The sequence below is a fragment of the Molothrus ater genome, chromosome Z (genome assembly GCF_012460135.2).
Source record: "Molothrus ater isolate BHLD 08-10-18 breed brown headed cowbird chromosome Z, BPBGC_Mater_1.1, whole genome shotgun sequence".
Classification (NCBI taxonomy): Eukaryota; Metazoa; Chordata; class Aves; order Passeriformes; family Icteridae; genus Molothrus; species Molothrus ater.
Genome location: NC_050511.2, coordinates 57,779,267 through 57,795,154, shown reverse-complemented (window position 1 = coordinate 57,795,154; position 15,888 = coordinate 57,779,267).

The following is a 15,888-nucleotide window of genomic DNA, read 5'->3' as shown; positions in this document are numbered from 1 at the left end:
CACTGTCTGCAATATTTTCTGCAATACCTGTCCTTGACACCATCCAATACAGATTATTTTAAACTTATGTGTACGAAAAGTGTATTCTTTGTGCGTGTGAAACCTGGTTTTCCTACCGCCTCTTAAAAAACTGCCTCTCTTTCTTTGTCTTCATCTCTGCTCTCCGCACTTCACACTTAGAAAAGGCTTTGCCAACAGCTCTAGTGCAGCCACTCATGGAGAACAAGCAAAACATCTCAGAAGCTGGGCAGCATTTCACTTGAATAGTTCAAATAATCCCTGTATTTAAAGTCAGAGATATGCTTGTGTAACTTAATTGAATGAGGACGTTACACAAAAAAATACGTTATCTAAGCCTGACTTACTTAATGCTTTCTGCTGGTGCTACCAAAGACTCATCCTGAGTCTGTGACACCAAGAACATTCAGAATTTAAAAAGGAAACAACACAAACTCAAATCCTTATTCTTCTGGGTAAGGAAATCACCCAGCTTGGGGATTTATTTGGCAGAACTTAGAATGTATCAAATCTGACTGAAGATCTGGAAACTCAGTGTCTTGCTAATGCTTTTTAAAGGGAAACTCACTCAAGATGAATACAATGACGACAGCAAGTGCTCCGTGATGGTAAAAAAAAGCACAACCAACAAACTGACACATCTAAGAAATACTTTTCTAAGACGCACAGCTGCACTGCTGAACTACCTGATGGTCAAATCTCAGAATACAAGCTTTCTTCCACCTGACAAAGACCATTCCATTTTTAAGACTTTATATGGGCAGCTTTCTAGTTGCCAAAGGTTGTAGAAGCTTTTCAGTTTTGTTTTTCACACATTGTCGAAAGATTTTTTGTTTTGGTTTGTGTGCTTTCAAAGGCAGAACAGAAATATTGACAAAGGCACTATTCATGTCAGTATTTAACTGCTGATTGACAACTCTTTTTCTGCGTGCTGGTGGAAGCTGCTGAATTATAGCTTTGCCTGGAAGGAGCCAACAGTGAAACTGAACACCTCTTCCTCAGTCCCAAATAACTGCAAATCTAAAGGGTCTTTTGTTGAAAGATTATTGAGTTTCAGAAAGCCAGGCAAGAAAGAAAAATATTTTTTTTCCCAATCAAACTCTGACCCCTGAACTCAGGGTAGATATTTCTACCATCCTCATCAGCATGCCATCTAACAAAGAGGGTTGTTAGTTTCCATTAGGTGTTTTGTTTCTTCCTACTTAATTTCAATGAAATAAGAACAAAGTTAAAAGTGCTAGATGTTTAAAAATTTTATGGCATAAAAAAAGAAAAGTTGAAGAGATGGACCTTGTTAAGTAATGAGACCTTATTTTCTGCACAAGGAATAAAAACCAGAAAAAAACCCAGAGAAAATAGGCAGATATTTTAGGTTTGACATCTTTTAATAAAAAGCTATTTCACATTTTTAAGCAGTATTTACACATAAAATTGTCTACTAAAATAAATGGTGCAAAGTTTCCATGAAACAGCTGCTGCTTCTGCCTCTTAATATTTTGAACTTTCATTTTTTAATTTGTCCTTTTGAAAGGGGAGCCTTGAGAGGTCTCAGGGGGACCTCATTGCTTTTTACAGCTCCCTGCAAGGGGCTGAGGTGAGTCAGGGCCTGAATCTGCTACAGTGCCTGCAGTGAGAGGACAAGAGGGAATGGCCTCAGGTTGAGACAAGGGAGAGTCAGGTTAGATACTAGAAAAAAATTGTCACTGTTAGGGTGGTCAGACACTGGAATAGGTTTCCCTGGGAGGTGGTGGAGTCACCATCCCTGGAAGTGTTCAAGAGGCGTCTGGATCTGGTATTGGGTGATGTGTTTTAGGGGTTTAGGGCAGTGCTGGGTTGGTGGTTGGACTTGATGAAGGTCTCTCCCAACCTTGATTATTCTATGAAAACACTTACCTGGATATTGCAGGGTAAACCTGCTGGACTTTGTCTTTCAAATACATGGAAACAGCTTGGCATTTACATGGGCAAAAATACTCAGAAGTGTTTCCATTTCAGAGGTGGACTTTCTGAATGCACATATAGCAAGTGAGGCAGAGTCAGCCCAAATATTCACCATATAATAATATACCAGGAATAAAGGGTTTATGGCTATGTTGGCTTTTGAATTGTCTCTCTAGTATGAGACCATTTATCTAATTTAATGTTTCCAGATATTCTAACATGTCAAATAAATAATTGAATCCATAGAAATATCAAGATAATTATTTTTCAAAAGGAAGAAAGACAGTAAAAAGATGAGGGAAGCAGCAAAAGGACAATAGTAAGCTGTTCATAAATGTTCATGTCCAATCCAGCATTTTTACAAAAACTTGTGTAACATTTTGTTTTCTGGGTGCCCAATAGTTTTGCCACATTCCTCAGTGTGTAAATTCTGAAAGAGGCCCACCTTTTTCTCAAGAATTTTCACCTATTCAGGTGCTCCTCCATTGCTTGACTCAGAAGAGATCTTCTTGCCCTTCACGTTCTTTTAAACTTTTAAACCATTAGAGAGGATATGACTCTGACAGTCTGGCAGAAAGGGCTTACATCATTCTATTCCCAGCATCTGTCCCAATTAAGGAGGTGTTTCCTCACATTTTTCTAGTAAAGCTCTGCTGGTGTCATCAGCCTCTTAACAGAGATGCCAATGGATGTCTTCACAACCTGTCAGTAGTAACTGCTATTTTGTTGGGTTCCACAGGCTTTTATCAGGACCTTAAAGTCTACATTTCTCCAATAATTGTTTCAGTTCTTAAAAAAAACAGAAACAAAAACAATTACCATTTTCAGACTTCTTATGCACAAGATTTTGGGAGCACAATGGGAGAAGAGAAGAACTTTGAGTAGAAGACTTAGACAGCAAGTTTTTCTTCCCATTTGAAACTCTTTCTTACAGAAACCTAAACCAACTAATATTATAAAGGAGAACTGTTTTAAATGCTTTCAGAGGAAAATCAGGGAAATGATCCTACCAAACGACAATGAGAAATTTGCCTAAAGGTGTGCAGCCATCACTGGCAGTGCCTGCACAAGTAACTTGCCAAGACCAAAAAAAGAAATCAGTCCCACAAAACTTAAAAATTCAGAAATAAATTTTCCCCTCATATAGAAAAGGAAGCCTCTTTGGACCCTACCTCCTCAAATGATGATGCCTTACAGTCCTTGCTTTCTACTTTACATGCACCTAAGTCATGCACATACATATGTAAACACTTACATGTAAGCACCAGCATTCTTTCAAATTCAATTTTCTCCATAGTTTTCTGGAATTCAGGTGATTCCAAAACTTGACTTTGAGGTTGCTACAGGAAAGGATTATTCTAACATCAGAAGCACATTGCTAAATTCAGTTAAAGAGCCTTAAAAATTCATAGTCAATTCCACAGAATATCTCCAGAAATGTGTACCTTTTTATTAGTACCATGTGAACTGTGCCATAAGCTCTAGAGTATTTTACATAGCCCTATTCTGTGGTGCTTTCAACCCAGCAGTACTGCGGTCAGATGAGTAAGGATGTCCCAAAACTTCTTCCAAACCCTCTTTTTTTCTAGTAAATGGGATTCCCTTCTTTCTCATGTCTGTCCCAGTTCTGCTTCTATAACTACTTAAAAAGTTGATCCATGTTACCGTTCTAGACAGCTATTTTCACCTGCGTTATGGGAGACATAAACACACAATGGGTAGGCATAAACCACAGCTAACCTGAACTACTTTAATATGGTTTTATGTGTATTTATACTCTGCCATGCATGCTATTAAATGTTACTTCAAGGAGCAAAACTTGAGTGGAAAAATACTCTGGTGCTTTGTCTAGAAGCACTGAGTGCAGGTCCTCAGAAAACTACAACCTCTGGTAACTCTGAGCAAATCATTCTTCTTTCTTTGCCTGGGGTTTTTTATCTTAGCAACTGTGTAGGAATTCTTCTTTTCCCCTACAACTTTTTCTGGTTTTATCTTCAGACAATGTAAGCTCTCAGTACAGGAAATTTCTTGCTGTGCCTTTGACTGGAACCAGAATGAGAAAAATCTGTCTCACCTTCAACTTTCTGTGCACTTTGTTGGAATGACAGTAAAATAAATGCTAAAAAAATCTGGCCAGCTCTGTTAAGGCCATTCAAACTAACATTACTTTTAGCTGTTTTCAGTTTTTTGGTTCCATTGTGCTAAGTGGCAGTTTTAAATATGTTGTTGTTAAATTAGTTTAACAGTTCCTGTACAAACAGAACTAAGTGCCATCTAAACAGTTAAACCACTGTTTTTCACTAGGTGCCTGACTGGGGGGAATTTCCAATAAGAACTGACGTAATACTTCTGTTTGTGAAACAGACAGACAATGTCATCCCCAGGCTGCATTGCAAAGGCATATCTTTGTGTCAACAAAGTGACGTGACCTGTCCTCATCATTGATGCAAAAGTACTGGCAATCTGGGAGAACTACACATGGCAAAGTTAGAAGTTAGCTCTGTGACTTTCAGGTGGGGTCAGATGATGGGAACAAACTCGCTTTAGACAAGCAAAAGTAAACAAGTCTCCAATAGGCAAGGTTTTTGACATAACCTCTATTCCCAGAGAAAAGCAAAACCTAATACACATTCTGTCCAAAGGCCAAATGCTGAGCCTAGGCCTTGGCTGCATATGCCTAATTTTTACTGTAATCAGCAGGAACTCTGTGTATGTCAAAGGTCAAAACTGAACCCCAACTTCAGCTTGGATCAATATAATCATTTTGCCAGCTCCACCTAAGTGTAATAAAGTAGAATTCAAGCTATCACATCACTGACTAATACATTTCATGTTTAAGCAAAGATACAGAACTTTAAATTAATTGTAGTCCAAGAAAATAAAAGTAAGTGCAAACCAAATAAATACCTTGAAGTACAAATATAAAACCCCAGACATTTATCAAAGCATAGTTTAAATGTTCTGTGCACAAGAGAGTACATCTGAAGGAATAAGAGATGTGCTAAGAAACCAGGCATTAAAGGTGCAGAAGGAGAAGAAACTCATGGATGGACTTAAGTCAAACATGTCACCTCAACTACAGTGTATAAGGAAAGAACAGCAAGCAGTCTTATAAATGCCACTGAGAACTGGACATTTGTAGTTGAATCCAAGTAAAAAGTACAAAACCAGTTCTCCAGCCCTTTTTTCCACTGAAGGGAGGAGTGTTTTCCCTTTTGAGCTGCCTACTGGCTTGAATTAGTTTGGCACCATCTACTTCCTCTGTGTCCACCATGACATGAGACTACAATGAGTCTTCTCCTTCCAGAGCATCAGTTTTCATTCCGTGCTCTGTCTTGGCTGTCCCTTAGGAATATGACTGTATGAGGTGCAGCGTCTGACATACTGCATGAGTTAAGTCCCCAGGCACTCCACTCTTAGCACGATTATGAGGTCCAGGTATTTCTAATTCTGTTCCAGCAGAAGCAACACAGGACACCCGCTCAAGCTCTGGTCACAGTTGTATGTGTCCTTTGAAGGGAGACAGGCATGAATTAAATTTATTTTTTTACATAGTAATTCCCATTCACACATACAATCTGTACACACAGATTTGGATACAGTTCTTGGGAGTTGCTTGGTTTGTATACACAGAGATACAGTTGGTTGCATATAACCACCTGTCCTTAACTGGCACATCTCTCACTGTAGTTATTTTTATAGTAAACCCCTTTTTATAGTAAACCCCTCTTTTGACAAAGATATCTTGATCATCCTTTTGGGATGCACTGTATGATTTATATGCTTAGAACAGGAAAACATACCCCTCATACCACTCAGAGCCCTCAAAATTTGTTTTTCTGTATATATCCAGTTTAGCTAAGTTTATATATTTAGAAAGTAGAAAATTAATAGAGCCATGGAAAATGTTAAATAAATCTAAATTGTGTGCATGTTATGACACAGTTTTAAAATTTCTGCCTTCCCAAGTGGGAGTGGAGATTATGTACTATAGAGTGACTATGTATATATTGTATATTTTAAACTGTATTATGATTTAAAATATTTTATTAGTAGAGAAGCACTCAGATCTTAAACAAACCAGTCTTAGAGTAGGAGCCAGTTCTAATTGTAATGTAATGTCTTCCAGCTGCTACTGCTGTTCCTGTTGGCTGCTAGGATTTATGTTACACTTCACCGTGAGGTGTTCTGGCAATGCAGGGTCTGGTTCCACTTCTCTCAGCTCACAGTAGTGTGATGATGCATTATCGACATGGCCCAGCATGTCTGTCAGGGCTCCCCCAGAAAATGCTGGGCATTTTGTTTGCACAGGCAGCACAGACATCCCTTGGCAACATAAGACCTTTGAGATTTTAGTAGTAAGGACTAAAAGGACTCCTTGTATGTTATGGCAACTTTTCACTCTGAAATGACAATTTCTTTGTTACTTCAATATCCTCCTCCTTCAGTGCCCTATTTGTAACCTCAATATCCTATCTATTTGACTTAAAGGAAGGAATTTGACTTAGTGCTAGCAAGTATGAGGTCACTAAGGAAACAGAATCTTCTACTGTGCCTCTATGCTAGCCTTGCTATAAGCACCACTGACTAGGAGAAAGAGGCGAGACAGGAAGCCCTGTCAATTTGATAGATTTATTTGGCAGGTTTAATCCCTGTAAAAAGATATAATTTGAAGGAAGTACTCAATTACTGAAGAAATACTGTTTGGAAACTGTAATGTGGAAGAGTGGATGAAAAACCTATATATCTTCCATGCTGAATGTGCTGCTTTGCCAATCCATTTGAACATCCCAGTCTTGCTTTGTTAGAGCTTCACCACAAAATCAAATTCTCTCTCTTGCCTACAACCCATGATGCTTAGAAAATATCATTAAGGTGGGGGGAGGGGTGGGCGTGGGGGTGTTGGGGAAGGTGAGAGGGGAAAGAAAATAGCATAGAAAGTCAGGAAAAAAAAGGAGTAAAAGCAAGATGACAAGGGTAGGGGGGGAAAGGAGGGAATAAAAACAAATTTTAAGCTGACAGCATATTCCCACAGACCCAAGATAATGAAAAATAAGTTTCAAACCACATCAAGAGTGCACTTCAAAATGCCTGGCTTATTTTCCCTACTTTTACTTCACTGAGTTATTACTGGTCAGCATCCAGTAAAGAAGACACCCTCTTAACTAGAGAGGACCTTCAAACATAACAAAAAATACAGCTGCAGGCCAACTGGTGTTCTTCAGCCAGGAGTAATAGGACTTACGAGAGAAAAGCAAAAAGTGGAAAAAATAGTATCTAATCAGAACTGTAGGGGGAAAAAATGTGTCTATGTGGAAAAAGGTAATTTCCAAGTTGAAAACTAAGCAGGAAACAGGCTTGAAATAGTGGAAATCAGTAAACAAATTCCTGTGAGATGAACTAACATTGTGCCCTGCAATGAAAAGTAATTGGAAAGTAAAGAAAACAAGTGGTTTAGAGCCAGAACATAACAAAAACCATCACGGAGTCTCAGATCCCAGATAGCCCACACACTTCTGGTGCTAGGCACATCTTGGAAGAACAGTCTGTCTCCTGTTTGACTCAGGAGAGTTCACAGGAATTTTTAAATCACAGCTGTCTCTCCTGAAGGGGATCTAAGAGATATAAAGAACATAAAAGACACAGCTGAATTGGTGCTCTCCTTTCCAAATGCACAGCCTCAAAAACTCGCTATTACATCACTGGGACAGAGAGACATCGGCACCGTTGCATCCAGGTCTACTTCTGTGGGTACCAATAGTTAAACTCAAAGTTCAATACAAAAGCACTTCTATGAAATGCTTTTCTGAACTTTGACATTGTCTTTTCAAATTTCCTGTCAATCCCATTTTATTTTTTGGGTGATATTGCCTTTCAATTAAAGAATCCCACCTCCATCAAGAACTTTCCTGTAAACCAGTGGATTTCCATTTTAGGCATAAATTTCTCCTGAGATTTAATCCTATGTGCTCATTATCTCCATGCAGGAAGGTGTATCCTCCTGAAACTTGTCCTTCTTTCTTAATTGTGCTAGCTGATCTAATGACTCTTGTGGTACAAATTAATGTTTTATTTTTATGGGTGTCTGGAGCATTATTCTTATTAATTTATGAATTATAAACATGAGTTACAAGATCCACCCTATCACAAGGACACCACTCCCCCATTATGGTTGTCTGTAAGTCAGTTACCTTCCTTATACCTCATCTGGAAGAGTGATACCAGAGGATGAATCCATGGAAACTACTGACATATCTGGGAGAGCCAGTGGTAACACAAGAAGTTACCTGAGAAGTTGCTTGGCTTGTGACATCCTGTGCCACCACACAGGTAGGTAGTACCAACTCTGATCTCTTGGAGAAGTGCCAGCAAAGCTGCAGCAACCCAAAAGGATCTAAGAGCCCAGTGTGTAGTCCAGAACCATGCTCCAGTGGGTGTGATGCAGCTGATCTCTATCAATCAGCAAAAGAGAATTAGTTGAGATATACCCATGATTCATTCAAATGAGATGGCAATACTGGGTCCTGTAAACCATCATGCCCCTACCCTAGCAGGCCAGGCCACGTACTTTGACCCCTAGTAGGAACTTAATGTACTTGTTAAACAAAAATAATTCTCTTCTCAGCACTCCTAGTGTTTAGTATAAGGTATTTGCATCACAATAACATGAGTAGCTATAACATGGAGAAATCAGCATGGCTTTTTTAATAACTGCTAAGTCATTGCCCTTTCATTAATCAATAATTCCAGATCTCTTCTAAGGGTTCTGTATCAGCAGAGTTCTCAAGGGAATCTTGCATGTGGAGATCTTCTGTGCTCCTAGGAAGCAAAGACTGTGAGTTGATTGAAGACTTCTATAAAATATTCTTTTGAGATCTGATTTGTGTAGGCAAATCTGATCTTAGGACCTCATAATTACTCCCAGTACAACTGCTTCATCCAGGGTCAGCATCTTTCCTTCTTTTCTGCACGGTCCATCATCCAGGGCCATTCAAATTCTCTTTATTTAAGCATGGGATAATTTCCATGAACCCAGAGTGTGTCACAGTGTGTAGAAATATCTGTGTGCTAACTCAATGTGCTGTCACTTTTCATTATGGCATGAAGCTGCTTCAAGCCACTGTATTTATTTAACAACAAGGTCAAGACCTCTGTGTAGGGGGTTAAAGCAACCACTAGTCATTCCAAATTCTTATGTTGATGAGTATACCTGTACAATACCAAAATATTTCTTTCTTCCCATCCTAAATAGGAAGGAGGAGATTTACAGTTTAATGGGTTGCTGCTTCACTGGTTTTTTGAGTGTGACCTTACTGGCGCATTTTGTACCTTGCACCAAGCGCAGCTGAAAGTGTGCATAGTGAAAGTGTGCATAATGAACCCTGGTGATTTGTTGCTCTATATGGATTAAATCTGGTGTTAATTTCAGTGGACCTTAATATGCAAAGTTGCAGACTGTGGTGGCTCAGAAGGATCTTCAACCTACAAATAGGCTCCAGCCTTTGAAACATATATGTTCAGGGGGCTAGATGAAGGTAGCAACTCTTTGACCTGTCTGTTTCAAACCACTGGTGAATCTTGGTCCTGATTGCTCCTCACTGAACTGTACAAATCTCTTGACACAGCTAATCCCAGTGAAACTGCAGTCCATGGCAAGGCCTGAGCTTTGGAATCTCTCTGGCTTGTGGTATAGCTGGCTTTCAACAGGGGTTGTAAATACAAGCTAGTGGCAGTGTGAAAATGCAGTTACTTGCAGTTGCTTCATTATTTTCAAGTGACAGTGAGCTACCCCTTACAGATAGAAAGCAACCCTTGTTTCAGAGAAATGACTTATAATTAAGGTTAGCATTTAATGTTACAGTGACTCCATGACTCATCTCCTTGGGATCCTCTTAACTAGCTGTTCTGCCATTGAAAATAAGGGAATTCCAAAGGCAAGTCAATATTTGGTCCTGTTTTGTTTAGAACTAGCTGGTTTCCAAAACCCCACCTTTATTTTAGTATGTGTCTATGAAAAGAATTTTCCATTTGGTTTGTATCATTTTCAGCTCTGTGGAAAAGACCTGCACAAGTGTTTGGGAACTTTTGATTATAAAAGTTGCTTTTATTCAATGTTAAGGTTGTGACTTCAGAGTCAAAAACTACTACAAAATACCTAACATTATTTCTTTTTGAAGTGAGTTTTCTCTGCACGGGTGCATTTGATATTTCTAGGTCTTATTTTCAAATTTAGTGCTTCAATAGAAGGGCAGGGTAACTGAATGATTCCTCATAGAATCAGAATGGCTTCTGTTGGAAGGGACCTTAAAGATAATTTCATCCCAGCCCCCCTGCCATGGGCAGGGACACCTCCACTAAATCCCTGTCCAACCAGGCCTTGAACACTGACAGAGTTTGGGCATCCACAGCTTCTCTGGGCAACCTGTGCCAGGGCCTCACCACCCTCGCAGTAAAGAATTTCTTCCCAATATCTAATCTAAAGTTTTCCCCTTTCAGTTTGGAGCCATTGTCCTGTCACAACAGTTCCTGATGAAGAGTCTCTCTTCAGCTTCCCTGTAGGCTCCCTTCAGATACTGGAAGGTTGCTTTGAGGTCTACACAAACCTTCCCTTTTCCAGGCTGAAAAGATTTCACTTCCCTCGCCTGTCTTCATAGAGGGCATAGTTGCTCTATAAAGAGCAAGTCCTTATATTTTAGCTGTCCGTGGAAGGTGATATTTTTTTAGGTAGCAACAGGAATAAAGGTTAGCTAAATTAATTGAAAATTAGCAGAGGGTTTGCAACATTTTTGTAGAGCTACCTGCCCTGTCTGATAGAAAGCCACCAACTCCTCCATGCTCAATTCCCTTCTAATTAAAGAATTTCATATTACTCACCTGCTACAGACTTCATACTGTAGGAATAAAAACTTTCAGGAGCTCAGATGCTGAAGCAGTTGAGGCTATACAGGTTACTTACACAAAATTTAACTCATTTTGTGTACAACAGTCTAATTCTCTCTAATGCCTATTCATCCTGGCTCATTCCTATGTGCCAGGAATGGAGCAAGGGATATCACATTGCATATAAAAGGGCAACAATAGTTTACATTTTTGTACTTTATGCAATTCAATGTCATTGAGAACCTTGAGACTGTTTTCCTACCTGGTACAAGAAATTTTACAATTGGAATGTTGCAGTGCTTTGCAAGATGCCTTAAACACTGTGTTAGCAAAAATTCCAAGTTTGGGAGTCTTAAAATTACTTAAGTTGTTTTTTCAAGTGTTTTGTGCCAACAGAGCAGGAGCCAGAATTCAGATTATAAACCTTAACATTCATTTTTGCAAGATATCAGAACCCCAAAATAGGGTAGAAAAAATTAAAGGACCTTCTTAATCTCTGTCTACATTGCAATGCCTCAACAAAGTGAAGTCCAAAAGCAGAGATGTATGCTATTTGTTTTCACTATGCTATGATGTAGGAAGAAGATTTTCCTCTCATACTTGCCTGTTGTCTGAAGACTTTAGTTCTAAATACTCCTGGTAGATGTGAAACTGGCTGTTAGGGCTTTTCTCAAGCAGCACCTCTTCACTCATAAGTAACCATGTTCAGGAAGGGATATAGTTTGAAATCTCAGGTAATACAAGTAACCAGAAGTAAATACTCAATCCTAGTAATGGCTTTTTCAATCAGTGTAAAACATTTTAATCTGGTTGACAAGAGCACAGCTATTCCAAGCTCAATTGGATAAAGATCTTGCCCAAGAAGGTGATAAGCTTTCCTCCAGTGTCTGAGTTTAAACAGGACTATTTTGCACATTTCCTATGAAGAAAACTTTTTTCAAGTGCTTGTTTTCTCCCTATGCCTGTGCTTGGTAAATATTCTCGTACAAGCAATCTCAGGCTCATTCTGAGCCCTAGCTAATGCCAGGGAATAAATATGTGCCACAGGTCTGGGTGCCTCCAGTAGGTTTTTTCAATATTCCAGTGAAAGGTTCAAACCATGGGCTCTACAAGCATATGTAACCAGACCTCAAGTGAACTTGGTCTTTGCAGTAGCAACAGACTGTCAGCATTTACAGAGTAGTTCTTTAATGTCCAGAACTATTTCTGCCCCTCAGAAATGTCTTTCTGCCCCTCCTTATGCTTAGGACATGCACCTTCAGGGCCATCCACTGAGAGAGTGATCAACAGGAGGTCTCTGCATCTGGTTCCAAGCACTCACACAGCAATTCAGTAATTTTCTTAATGGAAAAGCTGCATATCTGTCTGCAGATTGAAACAAGGGAAGAAGCATTTTTCAGCAACTTTATTTGATCAGAGTGCTCATAGTTAACAGAGCATGTTTTGCTGGGGGATCTTTTTCAACTAGGGAGAAGGGGTTTCTTTCTCTGACTGTGACTCTCAGAGCTTCCCAAGACAGTGATTTACAATGAAAATCAAATGCCTTGCATTGACAATGTGTTTTATAAAGCAAATAAAACAGAAACAAAAACAAACAAAAAAGAAAACCAAAAGATCCTGAGGATCTGATTTGGAATACTGAGTGGGAGCTGTCCTTTGCAGCAGAAATTTTTCTTTCTGGTCAGGCAATATATTTTTCTCATGGCAGCTTTGTGATTCATGTGATTCATGGTTCTCAGGGAAACTGGCCAGATCAGGGTAGCATGTGCCACACAATCCTCTTATGCTGTTCCTCTAATAATTATGAATTAAATAAGTAGGTTAATGATGTTTCATCTCCTAAGAAATATCATTAATTCACATGTATCCCTCATGTTTTAAAATGTCCATCACCATGTTTCGACCAAAGAGCTAAACTAAGCCTGGGAGGAAGCACAGGGGGCTGAAAGCATAGAATAGACATGAAAAATAAACTAAAGCACAAGTCAGTGAACAATATATACACATTATCTTTGTGGTTCAGGAAAGAATTTTTTCCTACTGGAAAAAGTGAAGTGAAAATAGAGTTGATTTTAACTTAATGTGTTCCTTTCAACCTGCAATGAGAGAGGAAGGAGGTACACCTTAAATGTCAAGAAGTTAAGTTTTAAGAGAAAATAATGTACTTATCTGTCTGTACCAAAGGTTTCTAGTGAACTGGAGAGTAAAAGCAAAGGGGAGATGGATCTGGAAAAGGCGTAAGATGTTTTCATTACTTTTTGAAAAAACCCTCAAATGTTTTTTGTGTGGCATGCACAAAAGATCAAATTGGTCAGAAGAGTTTGTCTATGCCTATTTTGGGGGTCATTAATCCCTGAAGAAATATACTGTAGTCTTAAGCACCACAGGGTTCAGAGATTTGAGATTAAATTATTGAGTAAAGCTTCATAAGAGCTACAAGTGTCAGAGCTAGTCTGGAAGACCTGCACAGTTGATCCATGGTTGTTTTGTTTCCTTTACTAGAGACAGTGAATGAAATTACTCTCCATTCACAGAACATATGACTGATGTTCAAGGACAGTGAAATCTTTCATGAGCAAAACTGGCAAGAGCACAGTATATGGTATGGTTGAAAAGCACTGAGCTTCTGCTTGATTTGTTCTGTTTGTCTCTGCAAACAGTTACTGTAGGCAGGTCACCTCTTTTACCCATGGGAAGGCTATATTCTTGCAACACAGCTTTCTCTCAGTGATGAGAGGTGTGTGAAAAAATAACTACAGGGACTTGCTAGCACATCTTGTATCTTTGTGGTTTAAGAAAAAAAACTGTAATGAAAGAAGGGTTATATATAGGGTGGATTTTGGTTCTGTGTTCCTCTACATCAACAATGGACAATGATGAACAATGTTAAAACATCAAGAGACTCAAGGCTTAAATAAAAAAATTGAACTGATTTGTGTATGCCAAGATTTTGTAGTGAGCTAGACACAAGGTAACTTCAGGCTCAATTATCTGCAAGAACATTAAGAAACTCTTTAGGCAGCAAGAGACCCTCTTTGAGAAACAATTTCTGCTAGAGGCTTTAGAGGTCATAGATCTCAGCATGTGAAGCAAAAGAACTGCTCACTTGATGTTTATAGGTAAGTGAACCCCCCCTCAAACATGTCTCCAGTTTCATTGTATCTAGCCCTTGTCAGCCACAGCCAAATTAACTGAGAGGGCCTTTCCTTTCCTGGAGAGCCCCCACTGTCATATTTTCCCTTGCATATGGCACATACCTTCCCAGTGACTCTTGGCTATGGAGCCTTCCCATCTCAAACATGTCTTTGATAAACAGTTTCTCTTCTTGCTAATAATAACAACACTCCAACAAAAAACACCACACCCTTGGAATTTGCTGAATTTATGAAAATATTGCACTTCACTCCAATCCTGGCATTACTTTGCCTTCCTATGTCTTTCTATTACAGCTCCTTCACTGAAGTCTTGGTTAATGCATCAAATCATATTTAGGCTGAGTTCCTCCTGCTATTACCAACCTGGATGATTTGAGGCAGTTTCTCTCAGCATGTAAAGATCTTAGCAGTAACTCAGTTAAATGTTAAACTCTCTTCAATTTACAGTGACATTGGTCAATAGCACCTTTCAGGTAAAAGCATATGAAATGCTAAACATCTGTTTATTGCCCAATGAAATCTAATTGTTAGCCTACAGCATATTGCTACCTCATCAGATGGCCAGTTAACACTATTCCAAACCTAAGGTACATTCATATGCTAGAAGATTTAATACGCTGGCCGTTCAGCCATAATAGTGTGCAAATACTATTTTGCTATTACTGGTTCCTGTGTTTTAAACCAGCACAAGTCATACGAGCATATTTGTGTGAGTGGAAAGGTGATTATGCTTCTCATTATATTACTTGATATTTGTTGACTGAATATTGCTTTTAGTAGGTAGGTAGTAGCTTTATGCTTGTGCTGTTCAGAGCACCTGATGCTTAGCTAATGCTTAGGAAGTATCAAATGTAGTGGCTGTGGTATGTGTTCCAAAGGCTCTGGACTCAATTACACATTTCTCTTGAAGTTTCCTGTATTTGTACCCTTTATGTTGGGCAGGCTACCATGTTGAAGTACAGAGGACACAACTCCCCAGTAGCTACCTTCTTCTGAAACACCTTAATTCCTGTATTATGCTATGCAATGCATGATATCATGCTTACCATGGCTAAACTGTACTTGGGACAACTCGTGTAGATTGTTGTTATCACTTCTGCCCGTATTTCCTCTGTTCCACTCGCTAGGCATATGAGTGACTAGCTGGAGAAGTATCTGGGGTTCTCTGTGTGTGCATCCTAGAACAGCTAGCTGCTCTCATCTACTGTGCCTTCTTGGCTGTCTCCCTGATCTTCCATTCCCCCTGGCCTGACTGAACATGTGGTCTACAAGCTGTAAAGTTTGTTCTTTAATTCTACCTAGTAAGCAAAAACCTGATTAATATGCTGTAATTGAAGTTAATTAAGTGAAACTGCTTATTTTCTGCAGGAAGGATGAGGAGAACAAAAAGCACTGGGTGCAAACTGAAATACAAGACATTTTGTGTAAACATAAGCCTTTTTTACTGAAAAGGTGATAAAACACCAAAAGCCCAGAGAGGCTGTAGTGCCTTGGTCCTTGTAGATACTCAAAATCCAATTAGGCATAGTCCTGAGTAATCTGCTGTAGATGACCCTGCATGAGCAGGACAGCCAGACTTCCAGCCTCAGCTCATCTCTCATGCTGTTACACTTTCAAAACAAGTCACAGGTTCATTCAAAAACATTTACACTGCTCAAATATTTTCTAAAAATTTGACACAGCCTCTCTGGAAATGGGGTCTCATAAAGTAAATATTTCCTGGGCTTGTCAATATAGAGGGAAATATGTGACTCAGCCCAATACTGACAAAATTTAAACTGCTCTCTGACTAACCAGCAGTCACCTACGAGACTAGGAGAATTGCTACACATTCCCTCCTTGAGAACATGTTATTAACTGCATTAAATGAATGAGATAGTCTCCATCACTCAGC